Source organism: Calliphora vicina, chromosome 4 (assembly GCF_958450345.1).
Source record: "Calliphora vicina chromosome 4, idCalVici1.1, whole genome shotgun sequence".
In the NCBI taxonomy this organism is placed as follows: Eukaryota; Metazoa; Arthropoda; class Insecta; order Diptera; family Calliphoridae; genus Calliphora; species Calliphora vicina.
This window is the reverse complement of record NC_088783.1, coordinates 19,172,915-19,187,204: the sequence shown is the minus strand read 5'-3', so window position 1 is coordinate 19,187,204 and position 14,290 is coordinate 19,172,915. Positions and strand designations below refer to the sequence as shown.

Here is a 14,290-nt window from a genome sequence, read left to right as displayed (position 1 = left end):
TCAATTTGAAAAATATGTATGCAAAAATTCAATAAAAAACATTTTTTGTTATATTTTTCAAAAAAGTGTTCCACGAATTTTTTAATTGTCAAAAGCTATATACATTTTTGAAAATTATACAAAATCCTCTATCCATTGATATATAACATGTCTGCCTTATGTTTTTTACGTGTCAAATTAATTAGGGAAAACTTGGAAATTCATGGAATACTTTTTTTAAAAAATATGAAAAAAAAAATTTATTGAATTTTTGCATGATACAAATTTTTCAAATCGAAATTAAATTTTTGGAATACTTTTTTTGAAAAATATGAAAAATTTTTTTTTTATTGAATATTTGCATAGATACACATTTTCAAATCGAAATTAAATTTTTATACATGAATAGCAAAAGTTTCAAATAATGATGTATTTGGACTTTGGAAATTCCAAAAAAATACTGAAATTGGATTTATATCCTACACCACCGCTATGTAGTGTAGTGGTGTAATTGGTAAATTTTTTACTGAAAATGTTTGTAATTTTATACTTTATTTAACAACATCATTATAAGTTCCATTTTCTATTAGTATTTTATTTTTTACATTGTAAATTTTTAAACTCCTGCTCTTTTTTTCTTCTTTCGTTTAGTAACTACCCACATGTGTCCAGCAATTTATAGCCCGGATTTCATTTTAGTTGTTTTAATTTTTTATTATTTTTTTTGTTCACTTTAAGATAAATCCCTGCAATAAACTGTTCATAATTAATATTAACTGACATTTTCGATCCAACTCTTGCAAGCCATACATTAATTATAAACAATGAAACGTAAACAAAATTTTAAATCCCTTTAATAAATATAACAACAAAAAAAAACAACAACATATTTCTACTGGCTTTAATTAATAAATTTTAAATCTTCGAATAATACAACAACAGCAGCAACAACAACTTCAAATGACAAATAAACTGCAGGCATTAAAAGCAGCACAAGCAGAGTTAATTTGTCGCATTAATGCATAAAAACCAAATTGATAAGGCGGGCAATATGTAACAAACAACAGCAAAAACAACAACTGCAAATAAAAAAGTATTTACAAAAAGTATCTGTGGTTAGAGGGGAGTTTTAAGGTGGGCAGGTATTGTTTATTAATTTTGTTACAAGTGTTAAAAAAAAGCAATTGAGTCATACTAAAGGCATGTTTTTATAGTCTTTAAATCCATATATTTATGTAAGTAGATGGTCATATAAGTCTTTATTAGTTATTTATTGAAAAAAATTAAACATTTTCAAATGCTTTTATTTATAGAGCAACTGAGTGGTAGCTATTCAAAATGATTTGGCAAAGTCTCTTTAAGCGCTCCAGTGGCGCAATTGGTTAGCGTACGGTACTTATAATCAGTAACTTGTGAGCAATGCCGGGGTTGTGAGTTCGAGCCTCACCTGGAGCAGTAGTTAATACAACTTTTTGGGGTATTTTTTTTTTTTTTATTTTAAATTGTAATAATAAATTAAATCCTCTATTTTTATTACCACAAAAAAATATTTTAAAAAATATTTTATAAAAAATATACGAAAGTGTTTTTTAGATTTTTGTTTACTTTCTTGTTAGTTTGTTATGGAATCTCCGTTATTTCTGCTATAAGAAAAATTATAGTTTGCAATATTATATATATTTTTAGACACTACTCAGAATACAATGATACATGCGCTCTCTGCGTCAACCACTATGGAGGGTATATTGCGTTTGTAATGATTTTTATAAACACCAAAAGTATTAGTCTAACACCCACCTTGCAGTATACCGATTGACTCAGATACTTTCTGAGTCGATTTAAATAAGCCCTGCATATATAGAAATTACAGGTCCTAATTTCATGACGATCGGTCCATAATTTGTCATAGCTCTCATAAAAGGTCCCCTTCCGAAATTCACTTTATCCACCATAAATCTCTTATACATTTTGATATTCACATAAAAATCAATTCATATTGATTGAAATCACTCGTATAATTTTCATGAAGATCGGTCCATGATTAGTCATTGCTTGCATATAAGGCCCACTTCCGAAAATCACTCACGAATAACAAATTATTGAAATTTTAAAATAAAATTGTTTTTGGACATATGTAGGGTATTATATGATGGACATAACCGACTCTACTTTCTTACTTGTTTTTAGTTATTCACATTTATAAGCAAAAAGATAATGGGAATTATAACAACCAATTATTTGTCATTATTTCTGTTTTAATGGTGAGTTAAGTTGAAGTTTGTATGAACTTAAAAAAAAGCTTTCCTAAATTTAAATATTATCGATCGACTATTACACAAGGCAACAAAATCGAAAAAATTTTAAAAGCTTTTTAAGCCCCTACACAATTTTGATGTATTGTGGTTCTAGTAGTACAAATATGGTCCAAATTTTAAATTCTATGGAGAGGTTTTTTTAAAAAAAAAATAATTATGTAAAATTATAAAATTTTTTAGACGTTTCTCCACATAAATAATGATAACTTAAAAAAGGTTAGTCCGGAGTTATTATAACAAATTGAAGCAAAAAACTTAATTTTATGTATATCAAACAAAAAACTAAAACTTTGTAAAAATGAGCGAATTCACTTAATTGTGAATAAATTCGAAAAGAGTCAATAAATTTTTAAGTCCAATACCTCATTTCGTTCCTATTACACGTGGCTTTGTGATAAAGTAATAAATCTGAACTATTTCTGCCGTTTTCGATTTTTCATTATTTGTTTAAAACAACAAAAATTTGCTATTTTCACTTAAAAAATATATATTTTGCTTCAATTTGTTATTATAACTCCGAAACTACTGAGCCGATTGAAACACAATTCATGGGTGAAAATTTTTATATAGCATGGGGAAAATATTTTCAAACTTCAATATATCGAAAGAAGAATATTAACTACTTAATTTTATGTATATCAAACAAAAAACTAAAATTTAGAGAAAATGAGCGAATTCACTAAATTGTGAATAAATTCAAAAAGAATCAATCGATTGTTATGCTTGGTACTTCATTTTGTTGCTATTATATGTGGCTTTACGATAATGTAATAAATCTAAACATTCTTTGCCTTCTTCAGTTCTTCATGATTTTTTTAAAACAAAAAAAATTTGCTATCTTCATGTAAAAAATATATTTTTAGCTTCAATTTATTATTATAACTCGGAAACTACTGAGCCGATTAAAACCCAGTATGTAAACGGATTAAAGATTATGTAAATTCTTCTAAGTTTACTTAAATAATATCGGACTAACTTTTTCTGACATAACGTCTATTAAAATTTATAATTTTACTTAAAAATTTTTTAAAAAAAATCTCTCCATAGAATTTAAAATTTTTATCATTTTTCTACTTAGGTAGCCAAGGTGGATCAAGTCTATAACTGGTTATTCAAGCCATAGAGGAACATAGAGCGGAAACTAGAAAAAAACTCAAACAAAAAATTTACTCAAAATAATCACACATACGAGTGTTGTTTTTTTTTTCACATAGTTTTTTCTACTAATACATTCTCACCACATAGGTTTCTGACAACTGAGTTAGGTCTTTGACAGGAGAGTTTCAGCTCTATGTCTATTTTCTATGATTCAAGCCTCTTGTTCCTGTTGACCTGTGTTATTTTAGCTTATTCAAACATATTTCTTCAAATATTTACACGGTGCTACGATGGAAAAAAACTAGCGTCGGTATAGGCCTAGCGTCGGTATAGGTCTTGCTGAGTACACTACAAATTGTCTCTACACAGAGAAAACAGATACGTAATGGCAACCGAATTTGTTGCCAATCGAATGATTCGGTTGCATACATAGAATTTTTCTGTTATAGCAACTGAATATCATTTGATAAAGAAGAATTTCGGTTGTAGCAACCATGTTTTTGTTACAAGTTCTAAAATTTTGTATCCACAACTGTAAAATTCGGTCACAAAGGCAGAAGCATTCGATTGGCAACAAATTCGGTTGCCATTACGAATCTGTTTTTTCTGTGTAAAAATTTCAGAAACACCCTCAAATTCAGAAGTTATTCTAGAAAAACCGTTTTCAGTCTTTTCGACTTTAAATTTTTTAACGGGTTTGGAAAGAAAACTGATTACGCTTTAAAATGACGTGCATTTTATTTGTTTTTGTTAAGAATATATAAAAGAAAAACAAAATTTATCAACATTTTTGATTTTAGTCGCTTTTCATTGCTTATTTTGATATGAAAGTTTATAAAAATGTATACCAATATATATAGGAAATTTAGTTCTTAACAAAACATGGTTTCAATTATTCAAATCGGATGAAAATTCAAGTTATTATTAGTTAACACCTTTTTTAGTATTTTCTCCCCCAGCGCATATAAATAAAAATAAACAAAAAACTGTAGAAAAAAAAATATTTGTAAAATTTTGAATTTACAAGGTAAATTTTTCAAACATTTTTCAAAAAAGTTTAATAACTTTTGCAAATATAAACCGATTTTAACAAGTAATACCTCCCATATAAAGTTGTCTTTAAAACACTGTGCAAAAAGGAATAGGTTTTGATAGAAAAAAATTAAATTAACTATTGTTGAATATGATAAATTACGAAAAAAATAAAGCGAAACTTTTTATAAAAACTTACGCATTTTTTTTGATATACATTTTGTGCATACATTTTATGAAATCTTAATTCTTTGTCTATCCATAATTGTTTAAAATTTTGAAATCGGTCTAAAAATGTGTGATTTAGAGGTACTAAAGTACTACGACCTACCTTAAAACAGTTTTTTCAAAATATCTCAAAATTTTGAGGGTATTTCAAAATCTTTGAAAACGGTTTTAGTATTTCCTCACCTAGGCCTACAACCTCCATTAGGTGGCTTTTCAAGTTCTGACAAAAAGTGTCATTTTGTAGCAGAGTGCTATTATTTGATCAGAAATGTTTGCTATTAAAAAAGTCGAACCAAAAATAAAATTGTGAAACAAAATGTCCGTTGTCGTGTACTCTCAATTCGGTGATCAAAATTGGCAGTGATTGGATTAAAGACAAAATGGAATATGAATTAAAATAAAATGTTATTCACTTTTATTCCCGTTTGAAGTCTGACCAACTATATCCTATTTGATAACATTTACGATATTTATTGACACTCGTGTTGTCTACATGTAAATAATCAAGCATATTGGGCCTCTGGTGGATATAAGAGCTCTAGATAGTATGATTTACCACCATTGGAATTCATGGATTATATTTCTTCAATATAGTCATGTGGCAGAATATCGTTTGACCATACATAACCCTATCCGAGTTAATTTAAGATACAATAAAACAATATCAAAAAAAGATGTATTTATTAAAATGGTTGCTAATACATTTTCTCTAAAAATTATTCGTTATATTAGGTCGATAATTCTAAGTTTGAACATTTTTATTTGATATTTGTGATTAAAAACTCCATAATCAACTGATGTGATTATTAAAAATTAAACCGAAATGTTGTAAGTCATTTAATCCTCGGAGGTATAGGGATTTTTTGCCGCTAAACGGTATAACCTGGTCTGTGCAGACCTATATGGGATTTGTATAGAAATACATATTCACGTCTCTTAAAACTATGTGAACATTTATTTGTTTGGCATTCAAGGCACGAATACCTGGCATGTGAATGCTGTAGACTAAACGGCATTTTGCAATACATGCAATGAAACCACAATTATGTAAATGCATTATTAATGTGTGAAACCCCTTACATAATACTGTTACGAAATTGTACTTGAATTCAAATGTGACGATTTTAACGGCTGATTTAAAAGTAGCAGAATGCTTTCAAATAGCAGTGCTGTAATAGAAAACTGTAACATATCTGTGGGCATTACTAACATTGAATAAAAGCTTTCGGTTGACCATTGATCGTAAGTTGGCAACGCTGTTTGCTGCGACCGTATATTCGAATTCGAATATTCAGTTAAAGAACATTGTAGAAAGTACATCTCAGATGGCGTATGAAAGCTCTAGACAGTTAAAGAGCAATATAGAATGCAGATGGCAGTCGTGTCGTGAGTGAGTTTATCAGAGACGCTTTTCGAATAAACATCAACTGAGTGCCTTAAAGTGTGTTGTGTTTTTCAAGTAAATTCGTGTACATTATAAATTATGTCTGTACTTCTGCGAATTTACAAACGTGTATAAAAAACATTGAGTGACTATTTAATTCTGTTGTTGTACATTTGAATAAATAAAGAGTTGTTACCATTTTCAAACTACTAAACGGCTTGTATTTGCAATCAAAAGTATTCGGTTTATTTAAAGGAAATAAACTAGCGTTTTAAAAAGGTTAAAACGTAACAATACATAGAAAGGAGCTACTATATGTATAGTTTCCTTTTTTTAGTTTTTCTTAACGTACAAATTATTCATAGGTCTGCACAGACCTGTTTATGACGTTTGAACCAGGGATTCACAATCTGTTTGATTTTTTGATCATTATGTACGGAGAGTGTTGCTCCAGGAAGTCATGAAAGGATTTGTCTCTAACACGAAAAGCAATAAAGTTATACACACTTTTATATACAAAAGGTCTGCACAGACCTGGTTATACCTCCTAGGGTTAAAATAGTGCCATGGCATTTGAATGAGGAACATTCCATAACTGTACAATTGTAAAAAAGTTAAAACTAAAAATATTATCCAAAATATCTGATCCAATTTTGTCACCAATCCAAAGAAGATCAAGTCCATTTGGGTTAGTTTCTAACTACAGAAAAACTTCAAGAACCCTGTCCCAGAGTTAATTGCAATGAAATCTGATGATTTCTTCTTATATCTAACAATTAAAATGGGAATATCGCCCCTTCTGAATCTGAACTGCTTTACAAACATCCCTCGCAGCTATCCGGTCTACTGTGGCATCGGTGGCATTGTTTAATATTTCCATCTTCATTTCCATAAAAAGGATATTAAATATAAATAAAGGATATGAACAAGCTTTTCAATAAATATGTAAACGTAAATGTAACAAACGGCCAACAACAAACGCTGACCACACTACACAAATAAACAAGAAATTCTGTTAAAAATGTATAAATTTTTTCACGGATTATGATTCTGAAAGCAACAACATTAAAAAAAGAAATGAAGAGATTTAAAACTTTAATCAAGCTATAAAAGTTTATTATTAAGTATAAAATTATATATTTCATTTGTAGCTGTTGCTACTGTAGTTGTTGGTTATTGGTTGTTGGTTGTTGCCAAACAGCAACAACAACAAAAGCAATATTAACAACTACAAAATGCATTACTTTTCATACACATACTACAGCAACAACAAAAACAACAACAACTACAAGTACTACGAGTACAATAATCATCAATAAGAATTACAAGTTGTTCAACTGCTGCATTAACAACGGCGGCAACCAAACCTTGTGGTTAAACAATGCAAACGCCCACTATCACTAGACATCATGATGACAACGATGATGATGATGATGACGATGATGTTGTATGCATGAAATTTATAGCAAACAAAAAAATATAAATGCAAGCTGCAAATTGTTGTTTTTGTTTTGTTGTCAGTGCTGATGATGATGACGACGATGATGATGGCTGTTATATTATTTCGACTGTTGTGTTTGGCTGCTAATGACTTAATAAATCATCGTTCTCGCCAATTGTGCCAATTGAATGAGTAAAACAGATGTGTTGCTCTGGCAACCAATAACCCAAAAAACCATCATCATCGCCATCATCATCACTACCGCCAGCGACCAACACCATCATCACGCCATGCCATCATACTGCCACCAGGAACATCAACAGCCAAAGCATTAAAATGTAGTGGCACTAGCAGAACACAGCAGATTTTAAACAGCAACAACAAGAACATCAAAAATCATCATTGATATGAAACACCAACAAAAATAAGGTTTCATTGTTGCATTTATGCTAAATACTACAATCTGCAACATATTGAGAGATGAGAGGCTGACAATGATGATGGCGATATATGTATATTGATGATGGCTGTTGTATAGGCTACAAATAAAGTCCACTATAAAATCGGCGCCGAAAACATAATTCAATAAAAATCCGCAAATTCCTTTAATCCTCAATATTCATTAAAACGCGCCCGTAAATAAAAACAAACAATATTCGTACGCACTGACAGTGAGTGTTAAATTAATGATATATTTCTTCAAAAATCAGTTAATTCTTAGTATTGATAGAAAAGTTGTTTGTAATTTCTACAATTTTCATTTGCGAATCCATAAAGAAGACATATCTTGGATCCTTATAGAAAACAGTGTCGGCTAAGCAATGTCATTGAAAATATCTAAACACTAAGATTTTCCTTAACGCATAATACGACTCTGGAGGCATTAGAGGGTTTTCACATAAAATCGGGATCGAAAAAAAAGAATGGTTTCCCTTAAACAAAATAATCGAATTTTAAATACAACTACTTTATAATCATGACCACGCTAACTCTTCAGCTCCTTGATTGAAATAAAAAAAATCTTTGGGTTACAGGGCGCATTATTTAGCTGATTTTTGCTTAGATTTTCTAGGTCGTCTTATAGCTTCAGAAACCTTTGAAAAGGAGCATAAATATATTAAATTTAATGTTTGGTGTTTGAACAAAATTCAAGCAGAGTAAGAAACAATTTTATTGAAATTTTTTTATGACACTCACTGTATACACACTTGCATTTATACTCATACGCATATTGGCAGTGATTGCATGTAGTTTTCGATACGCTTTTACAACCAACAACGTCAATTAAAACCACTCATATAGTACATCATAACACTATATAGTAGACCTGTCCTTAAAATAAAGTTTATCTTTGAAAATTTTACTTTTTTTAAAGAATTTAACCCTTTAAAGTATAAAAAAACATTTAAAAAATATTCCTGCAGTAAATCGTTAATGTTTGTAATACTCTATATAAATGCTAATACTTATTACTAAAATATAGCATTGGTATATAAATTGGCCATAATCACACAATTTTACAACTTTTATGACTTTTTTTCAAAATGGGCTTTTTTCTCAAAAGAAAGCTTAGATATTTCTCTTGAAGACCTATATTTTCTCGAAGACCCTTTTGATTGTTTAGTCGGATGCGAGTGGGATATTGCAAAATCTAACTCAAAATGGGCCCTGTTTTATTTTTTTTGTTGCTCAAAGGAAAACTTAGGTCCAATACTTTTATAGGTTATCTATCTAAAAGAAAGCTCAGATATTTTGCTTGAAGACCCTTTTGGTCGCTTAGTGGGATGCGAGTGGGATATCTATCAAAAAAAAAATAGTTTGTAACTCAAGACATAAAATTTTTGACTGTTTTTTGCAAAATCTAACTTTTTTCCTTTTTTCTAAGCAAAAAATTTTTTTTTAAAAAATGGCCCATTTTGGAAAAAAGTTATATTTTGCAAAGAAAACCAAAAATTGTATGTCTTGAGTTACAAAATATTTATTTTGATAGATACCCCACTCGTATCCCACTAAGCGACCAAAAACCTATAAAAGGATTGGACCTAAGCTTTCCTTTGAGCAAAAAAAATAAAACAGGGCCCATTTTGAAAAAGTTAGATTTTGCATCCTACTAAACAACCAAAACCGTCTTCGAGGAAAATATGTAAGCTTTCTTCTGAGAAAAAAAAGTCAAAAAAGTTTTTGATTTCGAAAAAAAATTTCAAAAATTGTTTATTTTTTTTCGAAAGATTGAAGAAGTAGCTACCTAAATCTAAGTTACATGGATGAGAAAAAACACCTGTTGGGCCAAAATGTCAAATTTTGTTGAAAAATTGTGTCTGAATTACTATCCAATAGAACTAACCTCGGTGCAAATTAAAATCCGACATCGAAAGACATTGATTTCAAAAGTTGGTTCACTTGACATGAAATCCCACATATTCGAAATTGCTTTGAATTTTATGTTTGACTTGGGCTCAATATGGGTTAACTATATCCAAGTAAAGAAATATATTTCTGTAATACTCACGGTACTCTATGGAACCGTGAGTATTACACAAATGTATATATACCAATGAATTTAATCTATTTTAATCTTATATATAACTCATGAAAAAAAATCGGTTTTGAGGTTCGATATATCATTTTGTTTCTATTGCATGTGGCTTTGTGATAAAGCAATACATTTTTTTCATGATTTTTTTAAAACAAAAATATATTTTTTGCTTCAATTTGTTATTATAACTCCGAAACTACTGAGCCGATTAAAACGCAATATATAAACAGATTAAAGGTCATGTAAATTTGAACTTTTCCAATTTTACTTCAATAATATCGCACTAACACTTTTTAAGTTATCATAAATTATGTGGAGAGACATCTAAAAAAATTAAAAATTCTAGAAAAAAATCTATCCATAGAATCCAAAAATTTTACCAGTTTTGTACTTAGGGAACCATGATGCATCAAATGTATATAGTGGTTAGTGAAACCTTTTTTTGTTGTTGACCTGTGTTATCAGCATTTGGTTTTTATATACCAAAGAACAGTTTAATATCCTGGGAACATTGAAAATCGAAAATGGGCGCGATGATAAAAAGAATACTTCAGCATGTATATTAGTTTGGCCCCATAGTTCTCTCACAGGAAACATGTGAAATATTGGTAGCATGTGAAAGGTCATTACGTATGTAATCCTTTGCAAAAAAAAATGTTTAATATTTTCCATATAACTATTTAAAGTAATTTGTTTAAATTAATACATTCTAAACCTTAAATAATTTTACAGAGTGGCGTTTTCTGTTCCGAAATTCCACCTAGTTCGAATTTATTTGGATTTCTGATGTTAGCCGTAGACATACATATGTACATAAATTCGTAAAAAATTAACTTTCTATAACCATATTTTTAATAAATAATATTTTTTTGCGAGAAATGTTGCAAGTATTTTAGTGATGTATAGGAGAGAAAATAGGTTTCGAAAATGCGAACAGAATTCGAACCAGATTGAATTTCGAACAACGAAAATATCAGTTTCGGTGAATTTGTATAGTTTATACTAATACATAATTTTAAATAATTCTATGTCAAAATATAAAAAAAAAACTGAACTTAAAATTTTTGCCAAAAAATACAAAAATTTGAACGCAAATTAATTGCGGCACTGAAAAAGCCTTTCAAAGACCTTTCCCATGGTCTCCACAAACAAACTATACTTTCATTTTAGTTAGGAACATCGACACCTTATTTTTCCTCAATAAAAACGGGCCTTCCTAACATACATGCATACCTCCTACATACTAACACTCGGCCATAGAATACACTGTACAATAACCTCGAATATTTGTTTTAAAATATTACAGATATAGAGCGAAAGTATATTCTTGCACTAAAAGTTAATCGGCAATATTACAATTCTTATTTGAATCTCTTTTGTCTACAAGGTTTATGTGTCAGAAAATTACTTTTTCCTCTAACCATTTATTTTTCGTATTTTCTCTAGTTGAGCAGTTTATTAATGAAAATAATGACTGTTAATGCTGCTGCATCTGGTACAATTTTTTTTTTTCTTTTTAATCTTTTCTATATTTTTATTGTCACTACTAGGGCAGCAGTGGTATGTTGTTCAATTCATTGGTACTTAGCAACTGAAATAGTCGTTTAAAACTGCATTTTCATTAAAATGAGTGCAAACAAATTTTTAAAAATAGCAACAGTTTTGGGTGTTGTCTAACATTTTGTTCTATAACTCTGGTTTTACTTTACCGATTTTGCCTATTTCAAAAATTTGTGATCAACAAATATCATCCACCTCAGTCCTTCATAGCTAGATCGTCTTAATATGTCGTTCTTAATAGATCGTCTATATGTTACAAACTGAATGACAAAATCCACATTTTTGGTGATGGGTATAAAAATATGATTTTTAATGAAAAATTTTTTTTTAGTCCAGATACTCCCACCAATCACTAAAGAATATTGCTTGAAACTTGTGTTATCGATTGCTTTAAATATTCAGCATTTTATAGGGCATTTTAAAAGCCTTTACAAACTCTCACAAAATCCACCTGATGTTGTGGCTTAAAATAGGACTTAAATATACAAGTCCTTTACTTACTCTATGAAGGTACATTACAAACTAATGACCAGTTGTTGCAACTGGTATTATCCATATGCGTGTATAATATTTTCCGTTTAAGTATTTACAATTTATAAAAAAATAATCCTTTTTAACCAGTATCATTTAAAACAAAAACAATATATTTATTTAAATATTGTAAAAATTTATATTAATATTAAGCCCCAGCTTTTTGTAGTTGTAATTTCTCATAGCCTATCTACATAATGTTTCATATTCATATCCGTTTTTAAACTCTACTCTGCAAGTAGGATTTTGCCTGTATTTATTTTAAAGCTTTACTTTGGTTGGTTTCTTTTTTGCTTTTGTTTTTTTTTTTTTTTTGGTTGTTGTATGATGATAATTTATGTTTTTTGGGGTGATAAATTTATACGTTACAAAAATTAATTCAATTTGTTGTGGTTGCGTTAGTGGCAGTGTCAGTGGCACTAGCAGTTGCTCTGCTAGTGGCAGTGGCTACTATAAGTCGTGCGTTTATGTTTAATAAGTTTAATATGAACATAAAATAAATATTGATAATATGTAATAAATTTGGTTTATTAACAACAACAAAAACTACATGAGAAGGCGTATGAGTGTTTAAGTGATTGAGGAAATTAAATATTAAGTATACGTTAAGGTGTCGGAAAGAGTTTGTTTTAAAGGTGGAATAAATAAGCTATTTTTCCCATAATTTTTAATGTAAACATAAATTATTTAAAGATTTTTTGTTATAAAAGTTTAAAAATTATATAAATTTTATATAATGTAATTTTTGGGAAAAAATAAAATAGTTTAATGGATCAAAATATGCAGATTTAAAAAAATGGTAATTAAAATAATTAGATGTTTATGTGTAAAGCTATGTGTTAGATAATTATATAGGAAAGGCTAAGGTTTAGTAATAAATTTGTTATAAAAAACATAAATGCATATGAGTTTTTAAGTGTTTGGGAAAATTAGCAAATAAATATTAAGTATACGTTACGGGGTCAGCATGAAATAGATTTTAGAAGGTGAAAAAACCTTTTTCAGAGATATATTTTTGTAAAAATATTTGATAACATAATGGGTGTATGACTTAAAAATGCGGTATTTGCAATAGATACTGTATCTTTTGAATGCAATTTTTGTTTTAATAACAGTCAGTTATTCCCACTTAGATATTGAAGTTTATAGTGTAAAAAACAAAATTAGTTTTTGCTTCGATAATTTCGAATTTTGTACCAACTAATCGTCATATGCTTGAAATTTTGCTTTACTACTTTAATTTGAAAAAAAGTACCGCTTAACTACATCGATTGTTCACCAAAGCTTATGTGAATGTGTGGTGATTTTGACACGGAAGACAAAGATCGCCCAGGCCAGTCAAAAAAGTTTGGAGATCAAGAATTGCAGCCACTAATCATTGAGAGCTACTCAAGCAGCAATTTCAAAATGTTTGCAAGCAGCAGGATTCATCCAAAAGCAAGAAAATAGGTTTCCATACAAATTGAAGCCGACAGACCTTGAAAAACGATTTTGCACATTCGAAATGATGTTTGAACGCTCATTTTTACCGAATCATTACTTGTGATGAAAAATGAATCTACTACGATAAATCTTTACGTGAGAGATCGTACGTGAAGCCCGGGCAACCAGCCGAATCGACACCAAAGCCCAATGTTCTTAAAAAGTGTTTAGAGTGAGTTGGTTAGGAAGTTTTGCCTCACCCGCCTTATAGTCAAGACACTACCCCGTCCAGCTGCTATTTGTATCGATCGACACAGAACGCTCTCTCTGGGATACGCTTCACTTTGGAACAGTGACTTTTAAAAACATTTTACTAGCTTCTTGTATTTTACTTTCCATATTCTGCAAGTCCTTCAGATTGTGTAAGAAAAAGAGACGACTAATCATTGTGAAATATCTAAGAAATAGTACCTATATCTTCAATTCAGGTGCTGAATTACCGCATTCAATATCGAGTAAAACTCATCGTAATTTCCTTATTTGAGATTATAGCATTCTATATCTTCAATGTCCTGTTGTCCATATACTATTTCCAAAAGCATTACGCCTGTATACATCTCGGAGAATTATTCCACAGTGCATCAAGTCGGAATTTATGCAAAAAACTTTTCTGAATGAAGCCAGTTTTTGATATTTATGGGTTCTGATTTTGCAAAGAAGAATCCAACAAAAATGAAATAACTCCCAATACAGTGAAATAACTC

General features: G+C 29.5%; 1 non-coding gene across 1 annotated transcript; it reads left to right on the top strand.

Moving 5' to 3' along the window:
• The first annotated feature begins 1,342 nt into the window (after window positions 1-1,342).
• Window positions 1,343-1,434, top strand: TRNAI-UAU (transfer RNA isoleucine (anticodon UAU)). The gene is given in 2 exon segments: window positions 1,343-1,380; window positions 1,399-1,434. It is a non-coding gene; the product is annotated as a tRNA-Ile (tRNA).
• Window positions 1,435-14,290: the final 12,856 nt, after the last annotated feature.